This window comes from Cetorhinus maximus, chromosome 3, assembly GCF_964194155.1.
Source record: "Cetorhinus maximus chromosome 3, sCetMax3.hap1.1, whole genome shotgun sequence".
Classification (NCBI taxonomy): domain Eukaryota; kingdom Metazoa; phylum Chordata; class Chondrichthyes; order Lamniformes; family Cetorhinidae; genus Cetorhinus; species Cetorhinus maximus.
This window is the reverse complement of record NC_135881.1, coordinates 167,601,442-167,628,058: the sequence shown is the minus strand read 5'-3', so window position 1 is coordinate 167,628,058 and position 26,617 is coordinate 167,601,442. Positions and strand designations below refer to the sequence as shown.

The 26,617-nt window shown below is 42.5% G+C and overlaps 1 protein-coding gene across 3 annotated transcripts in view; it reads left to right on the top strand.

Annotated features, from left to right (window-relative positions):
- Positions 1-906: 906 nt before the first annotated feature.
- LOC144679015 (Y+L amino acid transporter 2-like) overlaps positions 907-26,617 on the top strand; it is a 100,837-nt gene continuing 75,126 nt past the window's right edge. The window contains exon 1 of one of the 3 annotated variants that reach the window (XM_078539232.1): positions 907-1,148. The gene's annotated coding sequence lies outside the window, so the exon portion shown is untranslated. Of the gene's footprint in view, positions 1,314-1,780; positions 2,040-26,617 lie in introns of those variants that run through there. The other 2 variants (XM_078539231.1, XM_078539230.1) reach the window with 2 other exon arrangements.

Below are 26,617 nucleotides of genomic sequence, written 5' to 3'. Positions count from 1 at the left end.
GAAGGGATGGTAACTGGTAGGATTGGATTTGTCATGTTTTTTGTGGACAGGACATTTGTGGACAATTTTCCACATTATTGGTTGGATGCCAGTGTTATAGTTGTACTGGAATAGTTTGGTTAGAGGCACAGATAGTTCTGGAGCACCAATCTTCTGGGGAACAGTCTGGATACATTCAGGGTCCATAGCCTTTGCTGTATCCCCTGTACTCAGCTATTTCTCAACGGTATGTTGAGTGAATTGAATTGGTTGAAGACTGGTTTATTAGATGATGGGGACCTCAGGAGGAGGTAAAGGTGGTTATTTACATGGCACTTCTGGCCAAAGGTGGTTGCTAAATAACTTTCCTTTGCCCTGATGTGTGGGACTGCCTCATCATTAAAGAGGGGGGTGTTCAATGGGCCTCACCTTCACTTCAGTTGTTCAATTACCCATTATTCACAACTGGATGTGGCAGGACTGCAGAGCATTGATCTGATCCATTGGTTATGGGATCGCTAAACGCTGGCTATGGCATGATGCTGTTGGCATGCATGTGGTCTGTTGCAGCTTCACCAGGTTGGCACTCATTTTCAGTTATGCCTGATGCTTCTCCTGGCATGCTTTGCTACAATCCTCATTGAACCTGGCTTGATGGGGGCCAGTTGGGCTCCATTTTTTCCTGAGGTTTTGCCATTGTGCCCGTTTCGGTTATGTTGACGTTCTGATAAACCCAAAAGATTGGAGTTTAAAAGAATATTCACTGACATTTCTCGTACAAAATATGCTTGCATAAAGTTGTGGAAAAGTAGAATTGAGATGGCAATCCTCAAACTACCCATAGCGAGAACAGTGCCGGGCAGGAAGTGTACGCGGTACCCATAATAAGATATTTTTTTAATGTGTTGACCGTAGTGTATAGCATTCGGATATTGCCAGCACAATCTGGTCGTACGGGTGCCAGCTGTCGTGGCTGCCGCATCTTGTTTTGAAATTCAAGTGAGGAAGATTAAAGCATTTTGTTTGTGTGCCTTTAAGGATTGCCACTCACTGACTGCCTTCTCTGTTTGACCTGACTGGAATTGAAGCCCCGCGGATCGTTCGCTCAACGATGGAGGGGGAACGTGTATGAGTTCCGACATTAATAGGCCGGGGAAAGATGCGATGATGTAAGGACATCTTGTAGCTCTGGTCTGGCACGCTAGCTCAGAGTGAACGAGCAAGTGCGCGGGATTGGAGAATTTGCGTTTATTTTTAGATTTGACTCTCGCCGTCCGCGGGCAGTTCGGCTTTGCTGCTGCCTTGGCTCCCTGGGCATAACTTGGCTTTGTAAGGTGAGTATTGGCCGATGGAAGCCCTCGGCAGAGCCTGCGAGCCACATTGCCACGCTTGTGCTGTGAATGACAATGTCACAACGATCGAAATTGGAACGGCGTGTGGCTGATGTCTGCGCGCACTGTCTGAGCGCCAAGGCTCTGTCTGCTTCTGTGACCGCCTTGTGCTTCTATGAGTTTTCTTTGTTTCCTTTAGACTTGCTGAATGCTTTTAATTTGCTTTTTTTCCCCCACCCTCCAATCTCCAAACGCCATTTCGTGTGGCCCCCCGTTATGAGGTGGGTTTTTGTTATGGCAAGTTGCGCGCGTGTTGATGTTGTTGCATATGTAAAAAGAACACGAAAGACCGCCTTTATGCACCGGTATAGACTGATGCAATCCCCTTTCTTCCTGACTGGAGTGTACGTTCTTTTGCTTATGTCGCAATGTTACATCCTGCTGCTGCAGAGGCGAGTCAATAGGACATAGTTTTGATTGGTGCAAATGCCCCACAAGCGTTGGGATGTCTATTTACACCAGTTTATCCCAATTTAATGCGCACGATCAGTTCAAACCGCCTTTAATCCTTATGATCCGCGAGCCGCCACGAGGAGCCAGATCAAAAGCGTGCTCCGGAGCTCAGAAAATCCACAGGTCTATAAAAGTTTATGCTCAGGAGCAGCAGGTTTTCACATTGTATCGTATGCAAGTGGCTGCCTGAGTGGGTAGAGATTCAAGTACAGAAAGGTACAGTTGTCGTAATTGTCTTTAGAGCTGGTTTGAATTTTCAGGGGGTTTTTTTTGGAGGATGTGGAGGTGGGGGGGAGGGGACTGCTTTGGCCGTGACACCTTTTTGCAGGTTTTGATGTTATTACAATTTTGTCATTGAAGTCACGCTGGTGTATTTAGACTTTTCCTGCGTTCATGTGTGTTTAAACTTTTCTGATTTTTTTAACAGTTTGTGTAAGTGCCTATACACACTATGAATTAATGAAATGTTATTTTTGAAGAACACGTGTGTTGTCCCCATGGTCCAATATTTTTGTCTTAACCAACATCACAAGAACACATTGATGTTGCACACTGTTGTTTTTGGGTCTTTGAGCCTGTCCGGTACATAATGTCCAGTAGTACCTATCTGAGGCTTGCATCTGTAATTTAATATTTGTACAGATTTGAAAATAAATGAAGCCATAATACATAGTGCACAAATAGGAGCATTGTTGTAATTGTATGTGAGCCATTAATTCATTTCTGTAGTAGAATAATACGGCTTAATTAACTTATTGAAGAAAAAAAGTTGGGATGGGGATGATGCTGACATTCCCCATCCTTAACTGTGGGTTAATTACTCAAGAGTTCTGCACTCCGTGTGATGATGGTGCTCCCCAAATGGTATTGGGTTGAAAGTTCTAGGACCATGACTCAGCAAGGATGAAACCATTGTAAATATATTTGTACTTTGGGATGGTGTGTGACTTGGAGGTAATATTGAGTTGGTGGTGTTTCCATGACATTGTTGACCTTGTCCTTCTGTGTATTAGCAACAACAGCATTGGAAGTTGCTCTTAAAGCAAGCCTGGTGATTTGTTGTAGTGCATATTGTCGATTGTATATATTGGAGTCACAGTGTAACAGTGTTGCATTTTTTAAAATTCATTCATGGGATGTGAGCTTCGCTGGCTGGGCCAGCATTTATTGCTCATCCCTAGTTGCCCTTGAGAAGGTGGTGGTGAGCTGTCTTCTTGAACCACTGCAGTCCATGTGGTGTAAGTACACCCACAGTGCTAGTAGGAAGGGAGTTCCAGGAATTTGACCCAGCGACAGTGAAGGAATGGCAATATATTTCCAAGTCAGGATGGTGAGTGACTTGGAGGGGAACTTCCAGGTGGTTCCCATCTATTTGCTGTCTTTGTCTTTCTAGATGGTAGTGCTCATGGGTTTGGAAGGTGCCATCGGAGGAGCCTTGGTGAATTCCTGCAGTGCATCTTGTAGATGGTACACATTGCTGCTGCTGTGCGTCGATGGTGGAGGAAGTGAATGTTTGTGGATGTGGTGCCAATCAAGTGGGCTGCTTTGCCTTGGACGGTGTCAACCTTCGAGTGTTGTGGGAGCTGCACTCATCCAGGCAAGTGGGGAGTATTCCATCACACTCACGACTTGTGCCTTGTAGATGGTGGGCAGGCTTTGGGGAGTCTGGAGATGAGTTACTCGTCACAGGATTCCTAGCCTCTGACCTCTAGTCCAGTTCAGTTTCTGGTCAATGGTAACCCCCAGGATGTTGATAGTGGGGGATTCAGTGATGATAATGCCATTGAATGTCAAAGGGTGATGGCTGCATTCTCTCTTGTTGGAGATGGTCATTGCTTGACACTTGTAAGGCGTGAATGTTACTTGTCAGCCTAAGCCTGGATATTGTCTAAGTCTTGCTGCATTTGGACATGGACCCTTCAGTATCTGAGGAGTCGTTAATGGTGCTGAACATTATGCAATCATCAACGAACATCCCCACTTCTGAACTTCTGATGGAAGGAAGGTCATTGATGAAGCTGAGGACACTACCCTGAGTAGTGATGTCCTGGAGCTGAGATGACTGACTTGCAACAACCACAACCATCTTCCTTTATGCTAGGCATGACTCCAACCAGCAGAGAGTTTTCCCCCTGATTCCCATTGACTCCAGTTTTGCTAGGGTTTCTTGATACCACACTTGATCAAATGTGGCCTTGCTGTCAAGGACAGTCATTCTCACCTCACCTTGGGAGTTCAGCTCTTTTGTCCATTTTTGAACCAAGTCTGTAATGAGGTCAGGAGCTGAGTGTGATGAATATTGAGCCCAATAGCAGGGGAACTCGTATCAGGGATGCCAATCAATTGAATTGTTCTGGTCCCACTTCTTAAGCGATGCAGCTACTGTACATTCATCCAAGAAAATACTGACTATTCACCTATGCACTTGTGATTTGAAACTTGTATATGGTGGAGAGGCTTTGTTGAGAGTGTATTAGCTTCTGCCTTTTCGTTTTTGTCCATATTAATATGGCTGGTCTGGTCAAGTATACATATGAACATACAAACTAGGAGCAGGAGTAGGCCACTCAGTCCTTTAAGCCGACTCTGCAATTCTATAAGATCATGGCTGATCTGACTGTAACCTCCCACCTACCCCCAGTAACCTTTCACCCCCTTGTTTATCAAGGATCTGTCTCTTTAAAAATATTCAAAGACTCTGCTTCTACTGCCTTTTGAGGAAGGTAATTCCAAAGACTCACTACCCTCAGAGAAAATTTCTTCTGATCTGTCTTAAATGGGCAACCTTTTATTTTTAAACTGTGACCCCTAGGTTCTCCCACAAGAGGAAACATCCTCTCCATATCAACTCTGTCAAGACCCCATGGGATTTTATATGTTTCAATCAAGTCGCTCTTATTCTTCTTAACTCAAGTGGACACAAGCCTAGCTGTCCAGTCTTTCTCATAAGATAACCTGTTCATTCCTGGCACTAGTTTAGTAAACCTTCTCTGAACTGCTTCTAATGCATTTACATCCTTCCATAAATAAGGAGACCAATTTTGTACACAGTACACCACATGTGGTCTTACCAGTGTCCTGTACAACTGAAGCATAACTTCCCTAATTCTGTATTCGATTCCCCTTGCAATAAATGATAACATTCTATTAGCTTTTCTAATTACTCGCTGTACCTGCATACTAGCCTTTTGCGATTCATGCACTAGGACACCCAGATCTCCCTGAACCTCAGCTGTGCAATTTCTCATCATTTAGATAATATGGTGCTTTTTATTCTTCCTGCCAGAATGGACAAGTTCACATTTGCACACATTATACTCCATTTGCCAGATCTTTGCCCACTCACTTAACCTTTGTAGCCTCCTTATGTCCTCTTCACAATTTAGTTTCCTACCTATCTTTGTATCATGCAAATTTAGCAACCATACCTTCGATCTCTTCATCCAAGTCATTCATATAAATTGTAAAAAGTTGAGGGCCCAACACTGATCCCTGTGGCACACCACTAGTTGCGTCCCGCTAACCAGAAAAAGACCCATTTATGGCCACCCTCTGTCTCCTGTTAGCTAGCCAATCATCTATCCATGCCAATATGTCACCCCCTACACCATGAGTTTTTATTTTTCGCAATAACCTTTGATGTGGTATTTTATCAAATGCCTTCTGGAAATATAAGTACAGTATGTCCACCAGTTCCCCTTTATCCAGAGCACAAGTGACTCCTTCAAAGAACTCCAATAAATTGGTTAAACATGATTTCCCCTTCACAAAACCTTGTTGACTGCCTGATTGCTTAGAATTTTAAGTGCCCTGCCATAACATATTTAATAATCCCTTTCAACATTTTCCCTATGACAGATGTTAGGCTAACTGGGCGATAGTTTCCTGATTTCTGTCTCCTTCCCTTTTTGAATAAAGGAATTACATTTGCTATTTCACAATCTAATGGCACCTTCCCTGAATCCAGGGAACTTTGGAAAAGTAAAACCAGTGCATCAACTATCTCACTTGCCACTTCTTTTAAGACTTAAGGATAAAGTCCATGAGGACCCGGGGATTTGTCAGCCTGCAGCTCCAACAGTTTGCTAAGTACCACTTCCTTGGTGATTGTAATTTTCCTGAGTTCCTCTCTCCCTTCCAGTTCCTTATTCACAGCTATTTCTGCGATTCTCGACAGTGAAGACTGATACAAAATATCTGTTCAATTCATCTGCCATCTCCTTATTTTCCATTGTTAATTCCCCAGACTCGCTTCGTATATGACCAACTTCACTTTGTTAACTCTTATCTAAGTATCTATAGAAGCTCTTAGTATCTGTTTTTATTTGTCTAGCTAGCTTTCTCTCATGCTTTAATTTTTCCCTCCTTAATAATCTTTTTGTCATTCTTTGCTTTTCTTTATATTCTGTCCAATCTTCTGAACCGTCACTCCCCTTTGTTCAATTATATGCTTTTTCTTTAAGTTTGATCCTATCCTTAACCTTTCTAGTTAACCTTGGATGATGGGCCCTCCCCTTGGAATTTTTCTTCCTCATTGGAATGTATCCATTCTGTGTATTCTGAAATATCCCTTTAAATGTCTGCCACTGCATCTCTATCAACCTATCCCTTAACCTCATTTCCCAGTTCACTTTAGCTAGCTCTGCTTTCATTCCCATATAATCGCCCTTATTTAAGTTTTAAGTACTAGTCTTGGACCCACTCTTCTCTGCCTCAAACTGAATGTAAAATTCAATCATATAATGATCATTGCTATCCAGGGGTACCTTTACTATGAGGTTATCAATTAATCCTATCTCGTTGCACAATGTCAGGTTGAGCATAGCTTGCTCTCTGGTTGGCTCCAGAACATGTTGTTCTAAGAAACTATCCCAAAAACATTCTATGAACTCCTCATCTAGGCTACCTATGGCCATTTGATTTTTCCAGTCTGTGTAGATTAAAATCCCCCATGAATATTGCCATATCTTTCTGACAAGCTCCTGTTATCTCTTCCTTTATAGTCTTGTTTTATAATTAGGGGGGCTGTACGCCACTCCCATAAGTGATTTCTTGCCTTTATCATTTCTCATCTCAACCCACATCGCTTCTGCATCCTGGTTTTCTGAATGTAGGTCATCACTTTCTACTGTGCTAGTACCATCATTAATTAGGAGAGCCAACCCTCCACCTTTTCTGAGCCTCCACTTATTCCTATAAATCATGTTATGTACCCTTCAATATTCAGGGCCCAATCTATCTCGTCCTGCAGCCACGTCTCTGTAATGGCTATCAGATTGCACTTATTTGTTTCTATTTGCACTATCAGTTCATCTGCTTTGTTTCAAATGCTACGTGCATTCAGATACAGAGCTTTTAGTTTTGTCTTTTTATTATTTTTGTAACCTCTAGCTTTGACTGTTGTTTTACTCTTTGATTTGTACTCTGTCCATTCCTGTCACAGTCTCTTCATCATTTCCAATATTAATACCTTTCTTTCTTGCCTTGTCTCTACTCTTTGGTTTACCACATCTTCCCATATTCGATCCCATGCCCCCACTATTTAGTTCAAAGCCACCTCTACTTCCCTAGTTATAAGGCTCTCTAGAACATCAGTGCCAGCATGGGTCAGGTGTTGACTGCCCCAACAGTACAGATCCCACTTTCCGCCAGTGATTGGTGAGCCCCAGTGCAATAATGGTGAGGATCTTGGTGATCATGGTGCTGTTAAAGGTCAGAATGTCATGGTTGGACTTGCTTGTGCTGGTGATGGTCATTGCCTATTATTTATGTGACACAAAGTTTGCTTGCCATTTTTCAGGCCAGGCATTGGCTGCATCCTTATCTGAGCTAAAGATTTGTCAGCAAAATACCCATTCTGGATCAGATGAGGGAAGGTGATCAACGAATAAGCTAAAGATAGTTGGACCAAGAACACTGCCCTGAAAAACTATATCCATGTCCTGAGTTTGCATTGATTTTAACCTCCATCAATCGTAACGACCTTGTGTTTTGAGTGGGCAGTATTGCCTTTAATCTCTATTGGCCTCAATTCTGCAGAGAACTCCTTTTGTGCCACATTTGTCACATGTTGACTTGATGTCAAGGATGGACACTCATCTGCCCTCTAATGTTTAACTCTTTCATTCAAGCTTAGGGCAAGGCTACGATGAGGTTTGGAGCTGAATGATTCTGCCCATACCAGTTGAGCATCAGAGAGCAGGTATTCAGAAGTAGATGCCATCTGATGGCATAATTGAAGACTCTCAACTACTTTGGAGAGGGCTGATAGTGCAGTATATGGTGGAGTTAGGTCTGTTTGATTTTTGCAGATACTTACAAGATCACTGCAATTTTCTTTATTGTTGTGTAGGTGACAATATCATAACTAGACTGAAACAGGGGAACTGCACTTTTGGTGTTGAAAGTTGTCATGCCACAGCCTCGATATTGCCTTTATTCATGCACACATTCCTACTCAGCCCCCAACCATCAACATCTTCGGAGGCCCTCCTGAAGGACCTATCTTTGGCTTGTTCCACCAACATCTGTATGCTGTCCCAGGTGAAAAGATTCACTGACATGGAGTCATCTGATCACTAGTGGCATCTTCTCTTGCCTTTTTTGATTGTTTCCAACATCCAATTTTAGGTGAATCTTAACTTTCCTCAGCAAAGTATTGAGATGACCTGAAGCCATCATCTCTGGTCAGTGCCAAATATTTTGCTCCCTCAACACTGCCTATGTCTCTTTCTTCAATTATTTGCTTAGACTGAACCAGAGTTTTGCAAGCTGAGCAAATCAAGTTTCAGGTCCTCCAAACCTTCCCACCAACTTGTAACACATCCTACTTCCACCTAAGTGTCAGTCCACCCCCTCAAACTCGATTACAGTAGTATTCTCTTTGCTGGCCTCTAATCCTCCCCATTTCTCAAAAATCCAATTCTGCCATATTGCTACTGTTCATATTTTACCCCATACCAAACCCCACTTGCTCATCTGCCGCTTTCATTGACTTTTATAGGTTTACCAAAATCACCAATTTTGTTTTGAATACTTTGTACATTGTTGCACTAACAGTTAAAATTGTTCTTTATTTATTATTCCTCTCTTTTTGCTTTGCCATTCAAGTTATTCCTTCCTTTACTCTCAGGAAAAATAGAGTATATTTCCACTGCTTAAAACTGACCCAACTATGGTGATGCCAGATCCACCCAATGTCACGTCATGACTACCCAATACCAGTGCCTTGGAAATGAACATCAGAACCCATCCCTTAACAGCGGTTTACCATTTGAAATTTATATTCCTAACCACTTTTAAAACCGAACAATTCTCCTTTGGGTCCTATTTGCAGCAGATACGTCACCCCGAGTATACATCTCACACACTACCCACCCATAATTACTTCTGCAACACTCCCACACCTGCAGCTTCCACTGTCAAGGAGGATAAAATCAGCTTTTTCATGAAAAAAAGGCAAGGAAACTACCTGAGAAATTTCTCAATTACTTGACAATTTTGAAGGGGAAGTTTGTATGGAACTGCATAGATTTATCACAATAGAACCTGCATTTTGAATAAAACTTTGGACAAAGTGAGTATTGGCACTTTTTTTTTTACATAGATTATAGGGACTGTTGAATGAGAATGCAAGTGTTTTTCTGGCTTCGCTATTCAAGTGTGTAATTGGGCGGGGACAGTGAGCATTATTCTCCCTATCGGATAGTGACACTGGTCAAAGTGAACAATATTTTTGCATTAATGTCTTTCAGCTTTATGAATACAAAGAACAAAGGAATAATTGTTGTCTGGTAAACCTTGACTGAGAAATGGGGCCCATGGTGCTTGATTTTTAGAATACATGGCTCATCTGTGAGAAAGGAAAATGCCCTCATTATCTGAATTGGGTCAGATTCCATGCCTGTTGGGAGCAGTAAATAGAAGGAAATCCCCACTATCCCTGAGAATTCTATGAAGGATTGAAGATAGTCTCATAGGTGCAGCCAATTATAATCCAAGGTATTCTATTTATTAGAGAAAGCTAGCCAGTCAGGTACCTAGATGTTCTGATGAAGGGAGGATGGAACCCATCTTAAAACCAAGGATAAGAAAAATAAACAGAACTCGGATTTATAAAATACTTCCTTAGGATGTCTCAAACATGGTGTATAGCCAATTAATTACTTTTGAAGCACAGTCACAGTTATGTTGGCAAATGTAAAAAGCCCACAAATAAAAAAAATTAGATGAACAAAGAAACAATCAATTTTTTGTGCGGTTATGTTGTTTAAGTTTAGGAGATCTCTCTTATTAAAATAATGCATGTGATCTGCTTCCAAGGTGAGAGTGCTATCCAGTGAACAAAGCTGATTAATCTAACTGGTTCCTTTTGTGTGCAAAGTTATATGGATAAGGAAAGCTATTTGGCCCACCCAGGGAAGAAAAATATTGACTGGGTGACCGCTTTGCGGAACACCTTCGGTCTGTCCGCAAGCATGACCCAGACCTTCCTGTCGCTTGCCATTTCAACACACCACCCTATTCTCATGCCCACATGTCCGCCCTTGGCCTGCTGCAATGTTCCAGTGAAGCTCAACGCAAACTGGAGGAACAACACCTCATCTTCTGACTAAGCACTTTACAGCCTTCTGGACTTAGTATTGAGTTCAACAATTTCAGATCATAAACTTTCTCCTCCATCCCCACCCCCTTTCCGATCTCCCTTTTTCCAATAATTTATAATTTTTTAACAAATATATTTTTCTTTTCCCACCTATTTTTAAATTTATTTTGATCTATTGTTTTATCTCCACCTTTTAGCCCATTTCGATCCCTTCCCCCCACCTCATCCCCACTAGGGCCATCTGCCACTAGATTGTCCTGCTTGCTACCCTTAATGTCCCCATTAGCACATTCCTTAGATAATATCACTACTGTCAACACCCCTTTGTCCTTTTGTCTATGACATCTTTGGCAATCTCTTCTTTGCCTTCACCTATCACTGGCCCCCCCTATTGAGCTCTACCTGTCCCACCCCCTTCTACCAGCTTATATTTCACCTTATTTCTCTATTTAATTAGTTCTGATGAAGGGTCATATAGACTTGAAACGTCAACTGTATTCCTCTCCGCAGATGCTGTCAGACCTGCTGAGTTTTTCCAGGTATTTTTGTTTTTGTTCAAGAAAAATATTGCTTCAGAGTTTCTGTCTTCACTGTCATACCTGAAAATCCATTCATGTGGCCTTAACTCCTCTGTGAAAGTGTTTCCTCATCCTGAATTGGGCTTTGTCTAGGTTGAAGCTGTGCTCCTTATCTTACTAAATCAAGGTTGAGTTCTGAATTTGCTTTTTTAAAAATTGGGTTCTTAAGAAACACATTCAGAGTCTGAGGTTTTGTTACTGTACATTCACATATCCCTTCTATAAAGCCTTTGTATGATTAAGGATGCATGCAGGCACATATTTAATGAAGCCAATGTATATTTAGGTGTGGAATTGAACACTTTTTGTATGCACATTCCATACATAGTTTCTGGAGCCACTGTGTCTTGATTGCACAGTGATTGCAGGAAAAATGTTATTACAATGGTCTGCCTGCATTGAGAGCAATGAAAGTCGAGGGGCGGAGGAAACCTCTTTGGCCCTTTGTGGAAAGTTAAGCTTGGGAATGGTAGGAAAAGTGTTGGAGTCAAATAGTTATTATGGCACCAAAAGGAGGTCATTCAGCCCATCAGTTCATGCTGGGTCTCTGGAGCAATCCAATTCTGCATACTGGTGGTTCCATTGCTTAGGATTGTAGCCCTTTTGGTCAATGGGGGAATTGCTGTACTGAAAGTTCTTTTCGATGGGCCTCCAAGGATGGCTCCCAGAATGCATGGTATTTACCTAGCACCAGATGGAGGGCAAAAGTCACTTAGTCAAACATCTGCAATATTTCAGCCAGGTTTGTTGTGGGTAGAGCTGCATAAACACTTCTATTTGTATAGAACCTTTAGTAGAATGCATAATAAATGCACTTTACAGAAACATTATAAAGCAAAATTAAGCACCAAGCCACATAACAAGACATTAGGGCAGATGGCCAAAAGTTTGGTCAAAGAGGCAGGTTTACAAAACAACTTGAAGGAATAAAAAGAACTACAGAGGCGGAAAGTTTAATGGAGGGAATTCCAGAGCTATGACCTAGGACCGAAGCAATTAAAATCAGAAATTCTCTAGAGGTCAGAAATAGAAGAGTGCAGATATAAAGATTTATGGACCTGAAAGCGTTCACGAAGCTAGCAAAGGTCATGGAGGGACTTGAAAACAAGGATGAGCATTTTAAAATCGAGGCATTGCTTGAGTGGGAGTGTAGGTAAGCAAACACGGGAGTGATAGGTGAACAAGTGCAAGTAAGGAAAAGGATAGCAGAGCTTTGGATGACAAGTTTACGAAAGATGAAACATGGGAGGCCGGTGAGGAGTGCATTGGAAAAGTCAAGATTGGAGGCAACAAAGGCATGAATGAAGATTTCAGCAGGTGGTGAGCTAAGGAAGGGATGAAGTTAGGTGATGTTATGGAGATGGAAATACGCGGCCTTAGTGACGGGGTGGATATCAGATTGGAAGCTCACACCAAGGTTGCAAATAGTCTGGATCAGCCTCAGACTGCAGTGAGGGAGAAGGAAGGATTTGGTAACTGGGGAATAGAGTTTGGAGTGGGGCCGAAGGCAATGGCTTCAGTCTTATTTAATTGGAGGAAATTGCTACTAATCCCATTACTGAATGCTGGCTAAGCAGTCTGATAATTTAGCAACAGTGGAGGAGTGGAGAAAGATGGTGAGGTAGAGCTGGGTGTCGTCAACGCAAAGTGTGCTTTCTAATGATGTCATCAATGGATAAACATGTAGATGAGTTAGGGAGCAAGGATAGTTCCTTGGGGGACATCAGAGGTAACATGGAACATGAAGAGGTGCCAATGCAAGTGATACTTTGGCTAGGACTAGATAAGAATGAAACCAGGTGAGTGCAGTCCAATCTAGCTTGATGACAGAGAGAGGCTTTGGAGGAAATGGCGGCTGTAGACAAGTTGAGAAGGTCGAGGAAAGATAGTTTTCCTTTATCATGATCACATAGGATGGTCATTTATAAATTTGTAAAGAGTCATTTTATTACTGTGGCAGAGATGGAAATCTGAATGGAGGGATTCGAATATGGAGTTCCAGGGAAAATGGGCACGAATTTGGGAGGCAACAACAAGTTCAAGGGCTTTGGAGAGGAAAGGGATATTGGATATAGGGCTGTAGTTTGCAAGATGGGCAGGGCATTTTAAAGAGATGGATGATGACACTAAATTTAAAGGAGAGAGGGACAGTACCCGAGGAAAGTTATCCATTAACAATATCAGCTGAGGCAGAAAGCATCACCTTGCATTGAGTAATATCAAGTTTCCAAGATGTAGGCCCAATGAGCACTGAACTGGGTTCTCTGGGATTGTAAGAGTAGTTATCTAGGTAATCTCCCAGACTGCTGACCAGAATGGCCAGAGTATATGCAAGAGGATGACACCCTCTAGGAGCTGTTTGGTACGGTGGTGTACGTATGGGTTCAGTGTGCATTATGTATGGATTTTGTATTGGCCTTTGTGCATTTGACTAAAAGTGTGGAGCTTTAGTTCTAACTTGGCACATTTTGCTATTCCTGCTCCCTTAACTATCAACCTGAGTTATTTTTCCAGGCATCCTTCAAGTTTACAGTTCCATCACTGAGTTAAGAATTGCACATGGCGGCGGTGCATCTGCAAGGTGTTTGAGGGGTGCTTCATGCTGAAACCTCCATAGTATTTCATATTTCTAGGGTTATTGTTTCATCTGGAGATAATAGTTTTAATTATACTGGACAAGGATAAATTCGTTAGACAGCTGATGAATGCCCATTACTGGCCCTGGTGGAAAAGCTGGCATAATTTGTTAAACCTCTTTTCGCACCAGGTTCTGCATCTAGCTGAAGTAAGGCCTCCTGGGTTCTCCCGATTTTTTCCATATTGGGGAGAAAACTGATATATCCTGTGAGATCTACAAGATCGTTAGGGTGGTGCAAACCTGATCTTATGTTCTTCCTGTCCCTTATAATTTAGCCTAAGAATAGCAATAGGAATAAGCCATATGGTTCCCTACCATTTAATAAGATGATGGTTGATCTACCACAACTCCACCTTCCCATACTATCCCTATATCTTTTGATTCCCTCAGTAACCAAAAGTCTGTTGATCTGTCTTGCATATACTCAACAACTGAGCATCCTTGGCTCTCTGAGGTCGAGAATTCCATAGGTTCACAACTCTGAGTGAAGAAATTTTTCATCAATCCTTTATTCTGAGACTGCAATCCCTTGTTCTAGACTCCCCAGCCAGGGAATGAACCCTCCCAGCAATTAAATTGTCACTTCTTCTATTAAAAAATTTTATACGTTTCAATGAGATCACCTCTTGTTCTTCTAAACTCCAGAGAATATAAGCCTATTCTACTCAATCTCTCCTCATAGGACATAGGAACGGGAGTAGGCCCCTTAGCCCCTCTGGCCTGTTTCACCATTCAAATAGATCATGGCAACTCTGCAACCTAACTTATACCTGCATTTGCTCCACATCCCTTTACACCTTTGGTTAACAAAAATCTATCGATTTCAAATTTTAGAAGTAACAATTGACTGAGCATCATTTGCACAAACAGTTCCGAACTTCTTCTGCCCTTTGTGTATAGAAGTGTTTCCCAACTTCACTCCTCAAAAGTGTTAAAAATTAGAACCAAGCCAAATCGCTCAAGAAGCTTGACACCACCCAGGATAAAGCAACCCACTTGATTGACACCCCATCCACAAACATTCACTCCATCCATCACTGACGCGCAGTGGCAGCAGTTGTGTACCATCTACAAGATGCACTGCAGGAACTCACCAAGGCTTCTTAGACAGCACCTTCCAAACCCACAACTACTACCATCTAGAAGGGCAACAGAAACATGAGAACACCATCACCTGGAAGTTCCCCTCCAAGTCACTCACCACCCTGATTTGGAAATATATCACTGTTCCTTCACTGTCGCTGGGTCAAAATCCTGGAACTCCCTCCCTAACAGCACTGTGGGTGTACCTACACCACATGGGCTACAGTGGCAGCTCACCACCACCTTCTCAAGGGCAATTAGGGATGGGCAATAAATGCTGGCCTAGCTAGCGATGCCCACATCGCATAAAATGAATTTTAAAAAATACCCTAGTGTTCGATGCCCCAACCAACAGAAAGATACTTTCTCTATACTCTATCTGTTCCCCTTAATATCGCAAACTACGACCAAATCACCCCTTCACTTTGTAAATTCCAAGGAACACAACTTTAGTTTGTATAATCGTTCTTTGTAATTTAACACTTGGATCCTTGTAAATTTATGCTCCAATCCTCCTAACTGCATTGTTCTATCCTTTTTTTAGACCCAAAGTAAATGATGTTACATTTACCTAAACTGAAATCCATTTGCCACAGTTTTGTCCATTCACTTAATCTGTTAATATCTTTAATTTTTTGCTTGCATCTGCACTGCTTACATTACCAACTATCTGTGTGCCATCAACACATTTGGATATGTGGCTTTCTGCTCCATCATCTATGTCATTAAGAAATTCTGTAAACTGAGGTCCCAACATAGGTTCTTGAGCAACATCTGCCAATTAGAACATGCCCATTACTCCGATTGTGTCTTCTGCTGCTTAGCCAAATTCCTAACCAGGATCATAATTTGCCTTCAGTTCTATAACCTTCAGCTTTAGTCTCTAATGAGTGACTTTATTAAATGCCTTTTACAAGTCGATGAAAATAACATCCATAGACATTGCCTTATACACTACTTCAGTCACCTCTTCAAAAGATTCAGTAAAGTTTGCTATGCACAACATACCCTTTATAAAACCATGCTCCTTTTGTCTGATCAGATGAAAGTGTGACTGAACACGTTGAAAACTATTTTAATTATAAGCTCCAGCAATTTCCTAACAACAGATCTGAAACTAAATGGCCTTTACCTACCTGGTTTATCTCTATCACCTTTCTTAAATAGCAAAGTGATGTGCATAATTTTCCAATCTAAAGGAATGGTTCCTGCAGCCCTACCTAAATTAATATCTTTATAGCTGTTTTGTGTTTCTGAAACAAATGATCGCAATTGGTTAAATTTTCAAGCACTGTTAAGCTGTTAATTAAGTCTGTGATATTACTTATTATTAAATCTAATTTGGAATGCCCCCTTGCTGGTTTTAAGACCCGTTGCTGACAAAAATCTGCAGTCTCATGAAATTCACTTTCTTGTGTGCTAATCTGCTTATCCCAATCTCTAGAAAGTTAAAATCCCCCATTAAAACCGCTCTGCCTTTACTACGTGCTTGCTTAATCACTGCGTTCACACAATCTACCACTTCACAGCTGCTACCCCAAGAGGCCTATGCACAAATCCCACTACAAGCCTAAATGCTTTTCTGTTTCTATTTCTACCAATAGTCTCCACTGCCTGCTTACACCTCATTATATTACTGAAGAGAATTGATTTCATACTTAATTATTAAAGCTAATTCTTTCCCTCTACCATTTTCTCTATCTTTTCTGCAGATGTTTTAATCTGGCATGTTTAGTTCCCAGTCCTGAGAACTTTGTGATGGCAGCCACTACAGTCACATTGAATTTGCGCCTGTAATTTATTCAATTTTTTCCCCCAGGAATCAGTCGAGTAAACTTACGTTGCACTCTCTCTAAGGCAAGTATATCCTTCCTTCTCTAAGGAGACCAGAACTCTACACAGCAGTAAGCAAGTGTAGTTTCACCATGGCCCTATATAATTGCAATAAGACTTCTTCACTATTTGCAAAAATACCTGGAAAAACTCAGCAGGTCTGGCAGCATCTGCGGAGAGGAACACAGTTAACGTTTCGAGTCCGAATGACCTTCAACAGAACTAAGTAAAAATAGAAGAGAAGTGAAATATAAGCTGGTTTAAGTGGGGGTGGGACAAGTAGAGCTGGATAGAGGGCCAGTGATAGATGGAGATAATCAAAATATGTCACAGACAAAAGGACAAAGAGGTGTTGTCGGTGATGATATTATCTAAGGAATGTGCTAATTAAGGGTAGAAAGCAGGATGAGCAAGGTACAGATAGCCCAAGTGGGGGTGGGGTGAAGGGATCGATAAAGGCTAAAAGGTAGAGATAAAACAATGGATGGAAATACATTTAAAAATAATGGAAATAGGTGGTAAAAGAAAAATCTATATAAATTATTGGAAAAATCAAAAAGGAGGGGGAAAATTGGAAAGGGGGTGGGGATGGAGGAGAGAGTTCATGATCTAAAATTGTTGAACTCAATATTCAGTTCGGAAAGCTGTAAAGTGCCTAGTCGGAAGATGAGGTGCTGTTCCTCCAGTTTGCGTTGAGCTTCACTGGAACAATGCAGTAGGCCAAGGACGGACATGTGGGCATGAGAGCAGGGTGGAGTGTTGAAATGGCAAGCGACAGGGAGATCTGGGTAATGCTTGCGGACAGACCAAAGGTGTTCTGCAAAGCAGACACCCAGTCTGCATTTGGTCTCTCCAATGGAGAGGAAACCGCATTGGGAGCAACGAATGCAGTAGACTAAATTGAGGGAAGTGCAAGTGAAATGCTGCTTCACTTGAAAGGAGTGTTTAGGCCCTTGGACGGTGAGGAGAGGGGAAGTGAAGGGGCAGGTGTTGCACCTTCTGCGGTTGCATGGGAAGGTGCCTTGGGAGGGGGTTGAGGTGTAGGGGATGATGGAGGAGTGGACCCGGGTGACCCGGAGGGAACGATCCCTGCGGAATGCTGCCGGGGGGGTGAAGGGAAGATGTGTTTGGTGGTGGCATCATGATGGAGTTGACGGAAATGGCGGAGGATGATCCTTTGAATGCGGAGGCTGGTGGGGTGATAAGTGAGGACAAGGGGGACCCTATCATGTTTCTGGGAGGGAGAGGAAGGTGTGAGGGCGGATGCTCGGGAGATGGGCCGGACACGGTTGAGGGGCCTGTCAACCACAGTGGTTGGAAAACCTCGGTTAAGGAAGAAGGAAGACATGTCAGAGGAACTGTTTTTGAAACAGAGGCCCGAACAATCCCAATCCACCACTATTCTCCTCCATCTGGCTGAACTTGTTCTCACACTGAACGATTTCTCCTTAAACTCCTCTCACTTCCTCCAAATAAAAGGTGTGGCTATGGGTACCCGCATGGGCCCCAGCTATGCCTGTCTCTATATGGGGTATGTGGAACATTCCTTGTTCCAGTCCTACTCCGGCCCCCTCCCACAACTCTTTCTCTGGTACATCGATGATTACTTCGGTGCTGCTTCATGCTCTCGTCTGGACCTGGAAAAATTTATTAATTTTGCTTCCAATTTCCACCCCTCCATCATTTTCACATGGTCCACCTCTGACACTATACCTTCCCTTCCTTGACCTCTCTGTCTCAATTTCTGGTGATAGACTGTCCACCAATATCCATTAGAAGCCTACCGACTCCCACAGCTACCTCGACCACAGCTCTTCACACCCCGCTTCCTGTAAGGACTCCATCCCATTCTCTCAGTTCCTTCACCTCTGTCGCATCTATTCTGATGATGCCACTTTCAAATACAGTTCCTCTGACATGTACTCCTTCTTCCTTAACTGAGGTTTTCCACCCATGGTGGTTGACAGGCCCCTCAACCGTGTCCGGACACTCTCCCGCGCATCCGCCCTCACACCTTCCTCTCCCTCCCAGAAACATGATAGGGTCCCTCTTGTCCTCACTTATCACCCCACCAGCCTCCATATTCAAAGGATCATCCTCCGCCATTTCCGCCAAATCCAGCATGATGCCACCACCAAACAATGGATGGAAATACATTTAAAAATAATGGAAATAGGTGGGAAAAGAAAAATCTATATAAATTATTGGAGAAAAAAAAGGGGGGTATCGGAAAGGGGGTGAGGATGGAGGAGAGAGTTCATGATCTAAAATTGTTGAACTCAATATTCAGTCTGGAAAGCTGTAAAGTGCCTAGTCAGAAGATGAGGTGCTGTTCCTCCAGTTTGCGTTGAGCTTCACTGGAACAATGCAGGCCAAGGACCAACATGTGGGCATGAGAGCAGGGTGGAGTGTTGAAATGGCAAGCAACAGGGAGGTCTGGTTTGGTGGTATCACCGGTTTTACTTGTCCCACCTCCCCTTAAACCATCTTATATTTCACCTCTTTTCTATTTTTACTTATTTCTGTTGAAGGCTCATTTTGACTTGAAACGTTAACTGTGTTCCTCTCCGCAGATGCTGCCAGACTTGCTGAGTTTTTCCAGGTATTTTTGTTTTTGTTTTGGATTTCCAGCATCTGCAGTTTTTTGCTTTTATTTCTTTACTATTTGCCTTTATTACAAGGGATTAAAATATAATGTACTATTTGTTTTCCTAATTGCGTGCTAACCTTCTGTGATTCGTGTACAAAGATATTCAGGCCCCTTGCTAACATTTCCCGGTCTCTCACCATTAAAAATATCTGCTTTTCTATATTTCCTCCCAAGTGGATAACTTGATACTTCTGCACGTGATAGTCCAGCTTTTTGCTCAATACTTAACCCGCCTGTATCATTTTACAGCTTTCGTGCGTTCTCCTCACTGCTTGCTTTCCCACCTAACTTTGTCAATTGCAAACTTGATACATGACACTCAGTTGCCTTATCTAACTCATTGATACAGATAGCATATAACTGAGGTCTGTTAACTGTATATCAATTGTGTTTAATTGTATGCTGATAGTGGTCATTAACTGGAGATTCGCTTGTGTTCCTACAATTAGGATCAGACTGAAACTGTGTTCGTTGGGTTAAGAGTTTTGTAATCTAAATAAAAGTCTGTAAAGATTGGATTTGGTTCTACTCTTTACCACCAGACCTTCTGGAATAAAACATGGTAACAGATGATAGTTGCCTAAAGTTGAAGGTTGGAAACTAAGAAGAAGCATATATAAATCCAAAATGATAGTGGCCATTGTGGAAGCCCAAGTGTAAATTGAGGTATGATTGCCCTCCAATATTCTCGGAGTCTGAACCATATAATCAGTGAAAAATGAAATGGAAACATGGACATGGGTTTTGACTGCCAAAAAGAAAATGAGATATACAGGAAATAAAGCAGAAGTAAAGTATTTTGCGAGAGGAATCATAGTAAGGTTTGGGCCTTGGGAGGTCCTGGATGAAATCTACAAGAAAGACTATTTGTCTGTGGTGCAGTCAGAAATCGATAGATTCCCAGGAATCAGATGGTCATTCCATGGGCCTTAACAGATTGTAAAAATGGTTCACAAAGTTCAATTTGGGGATCCCTGGATCATTTAAATGGATGAAGTGTGCACAGGATACAGATTCGAATTGGTGTTTGATTCTTGAGAAAGGAGACTCTGTTGAATCAGATGCCTCCTATCTTAAAAAGATTCCTGGGGAAACAGACATTTCACTGACACAAAGAATAGTGGACACTGATTACTGAATTTTCAATTAATTATGCAGAATAATGAGTCAGTTACGTTCATGAGGCCATGATGATGATATTAATGATGTAACTGTGACATCAGTAGTCAGATGACTGAGATGCCCCAAGAGAGCTAGGAGCAGAACAGACGGTCCTGAATATCATGTGCTTACCCTGTGGCCTTTGTAAATAGTTCTTAACAAAGGGTTTGAAGTTAAACTATACCGCCTATCTCGAGCCTGACAAAGGGAAACAAAGCCTCTTCAAGGTTAGATAAGACTAGAAAGCAAGGTATTAGTGCAACCTCACTAACGCTCAACAACAACTTTGAAACAATTCAAATATTGGTTGCAGGTGTCAATATAACAGCAGATTAAAAACTAATAAAATGAAGATGAAAGTGCCTTGAACAAACCTGGCTATTACATCAGAAGACAGAATTGGAACAACAATATTGGGTGAATGAATCTCAGCAATGCCTAAGGAAGATTTTGAATGTGCTTTAGGTGTGACTTGAAGTATCATTATATGGTGAATTGCCCAAAAGTGAAGAGATGGTCCTCAAAATGACACGTGATGAAGAGAATTCTGATGAAGATAATGATGTATTTGGTTGTAAGGAGTTTTAATACTCTGAAATATGTTAGTTGCAGATAACTATGCAGTATGAGACAGTATTTGGTCTTCTGTGGGGAGTGGGACAGACTGGTTAAAATGTTTTCTTGATTCACTAAGTAATGAGGATTGATACAAAGTTAAGGAACAAGAATACAACATACATTAGGTTTGGTGATGACATCTGATGGCTGTCATTAAAGAGAGTTTATAATTCCATTTAAATAGCTGGAGTAAGGCATTTGTAAATGTTGATTGAGTCTCAAGCGCAATCCCTGTACTGTCCATGACAGTATTGGTAGGAGTGACCACTGCATTGTCCTTGTGGAGATGAAGCCCTGTCTTCACATTGAGGATACCCCCCATCTTGTGTGGAACTACCACCATACTAGATGGGGTAGATTTTGAACAGATCTAACAATTCAACTAGACATCCATAAAGTGTTTTGGGCCATCAGCAGCAACAGAATTGTATACAACCATAATCTGTAACCTCATGGCCTGGCATATCCCCCACTCTACCATTGCCATCAAACCGAGAAATCAACCCTGGTTCAATGAAGAGTGCAGGAGGGCAAGCCAGGAGCAGCGCCAGGCATACCTAAAAATGAGGTGTCAACCTGGTGAAGCTACAACACAGGACTACATGTGTGCCAAACAGCAAAAGCAGCTCGCAATAGACAGAGCTAAGTGATCCCACAACCAACAGATCAAATCTAAGCTCTGCATCCTGCCACATCCAGTCGTGAATGGTGGTGGACAATTAAACAACTCACTGGAGGAAGAGGCTCCACAAATATCCCCATCCTCAATGATGGGGGTACCCAGCACATCAGTGCAAAAGACAGCTGAGGCATTTGCTACAATCTTCAGCCAGAAGTACCAAATGGATGATCCATCTCTGCCTCCTCCAGAGGTCCCCAGCATCACAGATGCCAGTCTTCAGCCATTTCGATTCATTACACACATGATATCAAGAAACAGCTGAAGGCACTGGATACGGCAAAGGCTATGGGCCCTGAGAACATTCCAGCAATAGTACTGAAGACTCGTGCTCCAGAACTTGCTGCGCCCCTAGTCAAGCTGCTCCAGTACGGCTACAACACTGGCACCAACCCGTCAGTGTGGAAAACTGCCCAGGTATGTCCTGTACACAAAAAGCAGGATAAGTCCAACTTGGCCAATTATCGCCCTATCAGTCTACTCTCAATCATCAGTAAAATGATGGAAGGAGTCATCGAAAGTGCTATCATGTGGGACTAACTCAGCAATAACCTGCTCACTGACACTCTTTTGAGTTCTGCCAGGCCTACTCAGTTCTGGACCATGTTATAGCCTTAGCCCAAACATGGAAAAAAGAGCTGAACTCCAGAGGTGATGTGGAAAGTGACTGCCCTCGATGTCAAGGCAGCATTTGACCAAGTGTGGCATCAAGGAACCCTAGCAGAACTGGAGTCAATGCGAATCAAGGAGGAAACTCTCTGCTGGTTGGAGTCATACCTAGCACAAAGGAAGATGGTTGTGGCTGTTGGAGGTCAAACACCTCACTCCCAGGGCACAACTGCAGGAATTCCTCAGGGTAGTGTCCTAGGCCCAATCATCTTCAGCTGCTTCATCAATGACCTCCCCTCCATTATAAGGTCAAAAGCAGGGGTGTTTAGTGGATGGATGATTGCACAATGTTCAGCACCATTCGCAACTCTTCAGATACCAAAGCAATACATTCCCATATGCAGCAAGACCCTGACAACATTCAGGTTGGCACAAATGTTAGTTGCTACTTAAGTTTCAGGCAATGACCAGCTCCAGTAAGAGAGAATCTAACCATAGCCCCATGACATTCAATGGCATTACCATTGCCAAATCCCCCACTATCAACATCCTGGGGGTTACCATTGACCAGAAACTGAACTAGACCAGCGATATGAATAACTTGGGTACAAGAACCGGTCAGAAGTTGGGAATTCTGAGGCGAGTAACCCACCTCCTGACTCCCCAAAGCCTGTCCACCATGTACAAGGCACAAGTCAGTAGTGTGATGGAATACTTTCCATTCGCCTGGATGAGTGCAGCTCCAACAACACTCAAGAAACTCGACACCATCCAGAACAAAGCAGCCCACTTGATTGGCACCCACCTACCACCTTCAACATCCACTCTTCACCACCTATGCATAATGGCAGCATATCTACAGCACTGCAGCAACTCACCAAGGCTGCTTCGACAGCACTTTCCAAACCCACGACCCCTACTGCCTAGAAGGGGGAGGGCAGTAGATGCATAGGAACTTCACCACCTGCAAGTTCTCCTCCAAGCCACACGCCATCCTGACTTGGAAATACATTGCCGTTCCTTTGTTATCGCTAGGTCAAAATCCTGGAACTCCCTTCTTAACAGCATTCTGGGTGTACCTACACCATATGGATTGTAGTGGTTCAAGAAAGCAGCTCACCACCACCTTAAGTGCATTTTTAAAATGTATTCATGGGATGTGGGCTTCACTGGCTGGGCCAGCATTTAATGTCCATCCTTAGTTGTCCTTGAGAAGGTGATGGTGAGCTTCTTGATTTTCCCCCTCATAATGTCATTAGTCTTTGGAATTCTCTACCACAGAGAGCAATGGAGGCTCGCTTATATATGTAGCCTGTTCTCCAACCATTGGAATTTGGGAGGTGCATGTTGAGTAATATTTAGGCTGGTTGCTTGCTGTACCAGGCGTTGCCATTGAGAGTGCCTCAGAAAAAGTGACCCAGAATGTTTAATGACCTGAGAAAACAGCCAGAACCAAGGTCACCATCCTTCAAAGAAGTACAGCTGGAAAGGGTCTAATAATTACAATGTAAGATTGAATTATATCTAAGAGGTCATGACATAAGTGAATGTACTTAATTTTGACACCTTTGAACAAGAACATCATTAATATTAATTGGCTCTATTGCGGACCAGAGCTTGCTGTGCTATAATTTTGAAAATGCACTGAACAAATGTATGTTGACAAGTATGGGAGAACCTTCCTTTCTGTACCATGATGATTGTTGCTTTTGCTTTATATGATGACTAAATGGCAGCCATCCAAGAATTTTTTACATTTGGGTGATTATTGTAAGACTTTGATAGATGGCCAAAATGAGATGCACATTGCAGGGTTCCAGGTGAATGGATTTCTCCTAAGGAGTAATTCTGTTACTAAAGCTCCTGTGCCACTGCTGTAGACTAGGTCATGGGATGTTAAGCCATATGTGAAGTGTACAATAGATTTGATTCTTATTATCTGATTTTAATTTTAAAGCACTAGTTTACCAAACTTCAGATTATTGTATAATTCAATCTTAATAAAAGAAAGTGACCCAGAATGATCAGACTTGATTCAAGAAATGCCTTCCTCCTCTTACCCCCTCCCCCCAACCTGTGCACACATCTTGCAAGAATCCACGTGACATCATGAATGTTGATATTCATGCTTCAGGAAAACTGAAAGGGCTAAGATTGGTCCTACTGGCAACATTTTGCTAAAGATTGAGCTGTTATTTAAAATGAAATTGCCTTTCCTGGAGGAACAAAAATGCAAGCTTTCAATTGGGCATCTCTGCTGTAGTCTGCTCATTGACATTGTTTGCCACATTCTCTGTTTCCTTCAGTGCAGTGTGAGCTGGTTCCTTTGAGATGCTGAAACTGGTGTATATTATGTGATTTGATATTAGGTTGGTACACCCAGTTTTGTGTGTGTTTCTCCTCCTCGTATAGGTAAATGTCACAATGCTTAGTTTAAATTTAGAAAATAAATAGCAGAAATGTCATTCAATTATGGCAGCAATTTGGCTTTCAATCTGTTACACCTATTAAATTGCCTCCACTTTTTTTTGCAATACTTGGCATTGGTTACAATTTTATTGTGCTTCAGTATGTTAACAAAAGATCATAGAATAGTTACAGCACAGAAAGAGGCTATTTGGCCTGTTGTAAACATGCCAGCTTTCTACAAGAGCAACTCAGCTAGCCCAACTCCCCCACCCTTTTCCGGTAGCTCTGGGGTTTGTTTTCTCTTCAGGTGTTTAACCAATTTCCTTTTGAAACCCCTGAATGTATTTGTCTGCATCACCCTCTGTGGCAGTGCATTCCAGTTTCTAACCACTCGCTCCTTCAAAAGGTTTTTCTTTGTGTCACTGTTGCCTCTTTTTCGATCACTTTAAAACAGTGTCCTCTGGTTCTTGATTCTTCCACTAATGGGGATAATTTCTCTCTATCATCTCTGTCAAGATCCCTCATGATTTTGAACAGTTTTTTGAAATATCCGCCCGACCTTCTCTAAGGAGTACAGCTCCTGCTTCGCCAGTCTATCCACATACCTGAAGTTCCATTGTTCCTGGAACCATTCTCATGGCATTCGCATCCTTCCTCAGATGTGATGCCCAGAATTGAGCACAATATTCCATTTGAGGCTGAACCAGAGTTTAATAAAGGTTCATCATAACTTCCTTGCTTTCTTACTCTGTGCTGCTATTTAAAAAGCTCAGGATACCCTATGTCTTTTTAACCACTTTTTCAACCTGCCTGCCATGTCAGCAATTTGTGTACATTCACTTAGGTCACCCTGTTCATACGCCTCTGGAATTTTGCCCTTTAATTTATATTGTCCCTCCCCCTCCTCCTTGCCAACATGTACCGCTTCACAATTTTCTGCATTAAATTTCATCCATCATGTGTCCGCCCCGTCCACCAATAAATTGATAATTTGAAAAAAGAGTCATTAATAAAAATGACCATTAATAAGTGCTAAGCAGCAGGGTTAACTTTAAAAAAAAACCCTTTTTGCCTTTTTAGAAGCAGAGATAGAGCCAGAGATATGCCCCAAGTCCTGGTCACCAGGGAAGGGGTTGGGACTGGGGTCAAGCCAAGATATTGGGTTTAACTAACTGACCTTTTGTATTTGCCCCTGATGGCACACACTCTGAGGTGGCCTTGGCAGAATTCATATGAAAGTGGGGGTCAGAAGTGGGTTGCCTTTTGGCCTGGGTTTTCCTCCTCTTCCAGCCTGCTATGTGGATAGGTTTTGGGGAGGGAGGGCGAGGGGAAGGTGTGTGTGGTCCAGCTCACTCCCAGTCTCTGGGTTCTCGCGCTCATCCGCTCACTTGTTCGCATAGACCCGCTTGTTCAACTCGCTCACTCACACAGATCTGGGCCCATGAGGTTTGGACACTTGACCTCAGTAGGTAGCTGGCAGGACCTCCTCCAAGTTGGTGGGCCTTCCTGACGTCCACCCACTCTGCGGACCATGTCACTGACTCCTGCTCCACGGGCCTTCCCAACATCCTCCCGATTGCTGAACGCTTGTTGCTTCCTGCATGCCGCCACTCTCCCAACACTTGCTTCTCTTGTTTGGGAAGGCCTGCAGAGCGATCAGCACTATCAGGAAGCAGCATGATTTCATCTCATGTTCTCAGCCAGCTCTGTGTATCTTTGTTTGTAGGTTGTGATATTTTATTTCGTGTTTTTTTAAAAAAAGATATACTCTTTGATCAATTAAATATGCATACAACAGAGGCACGGCCAAAAGGGGCATATTCAGTTAAGGTTGTGGACTAGCTGCTGTGTGGTGATAGATTGCCTAAAATGAACCAGACTTAAACAACTACACATGAAATAAAGTGCAATGGTTGTGATTATGCCAAATT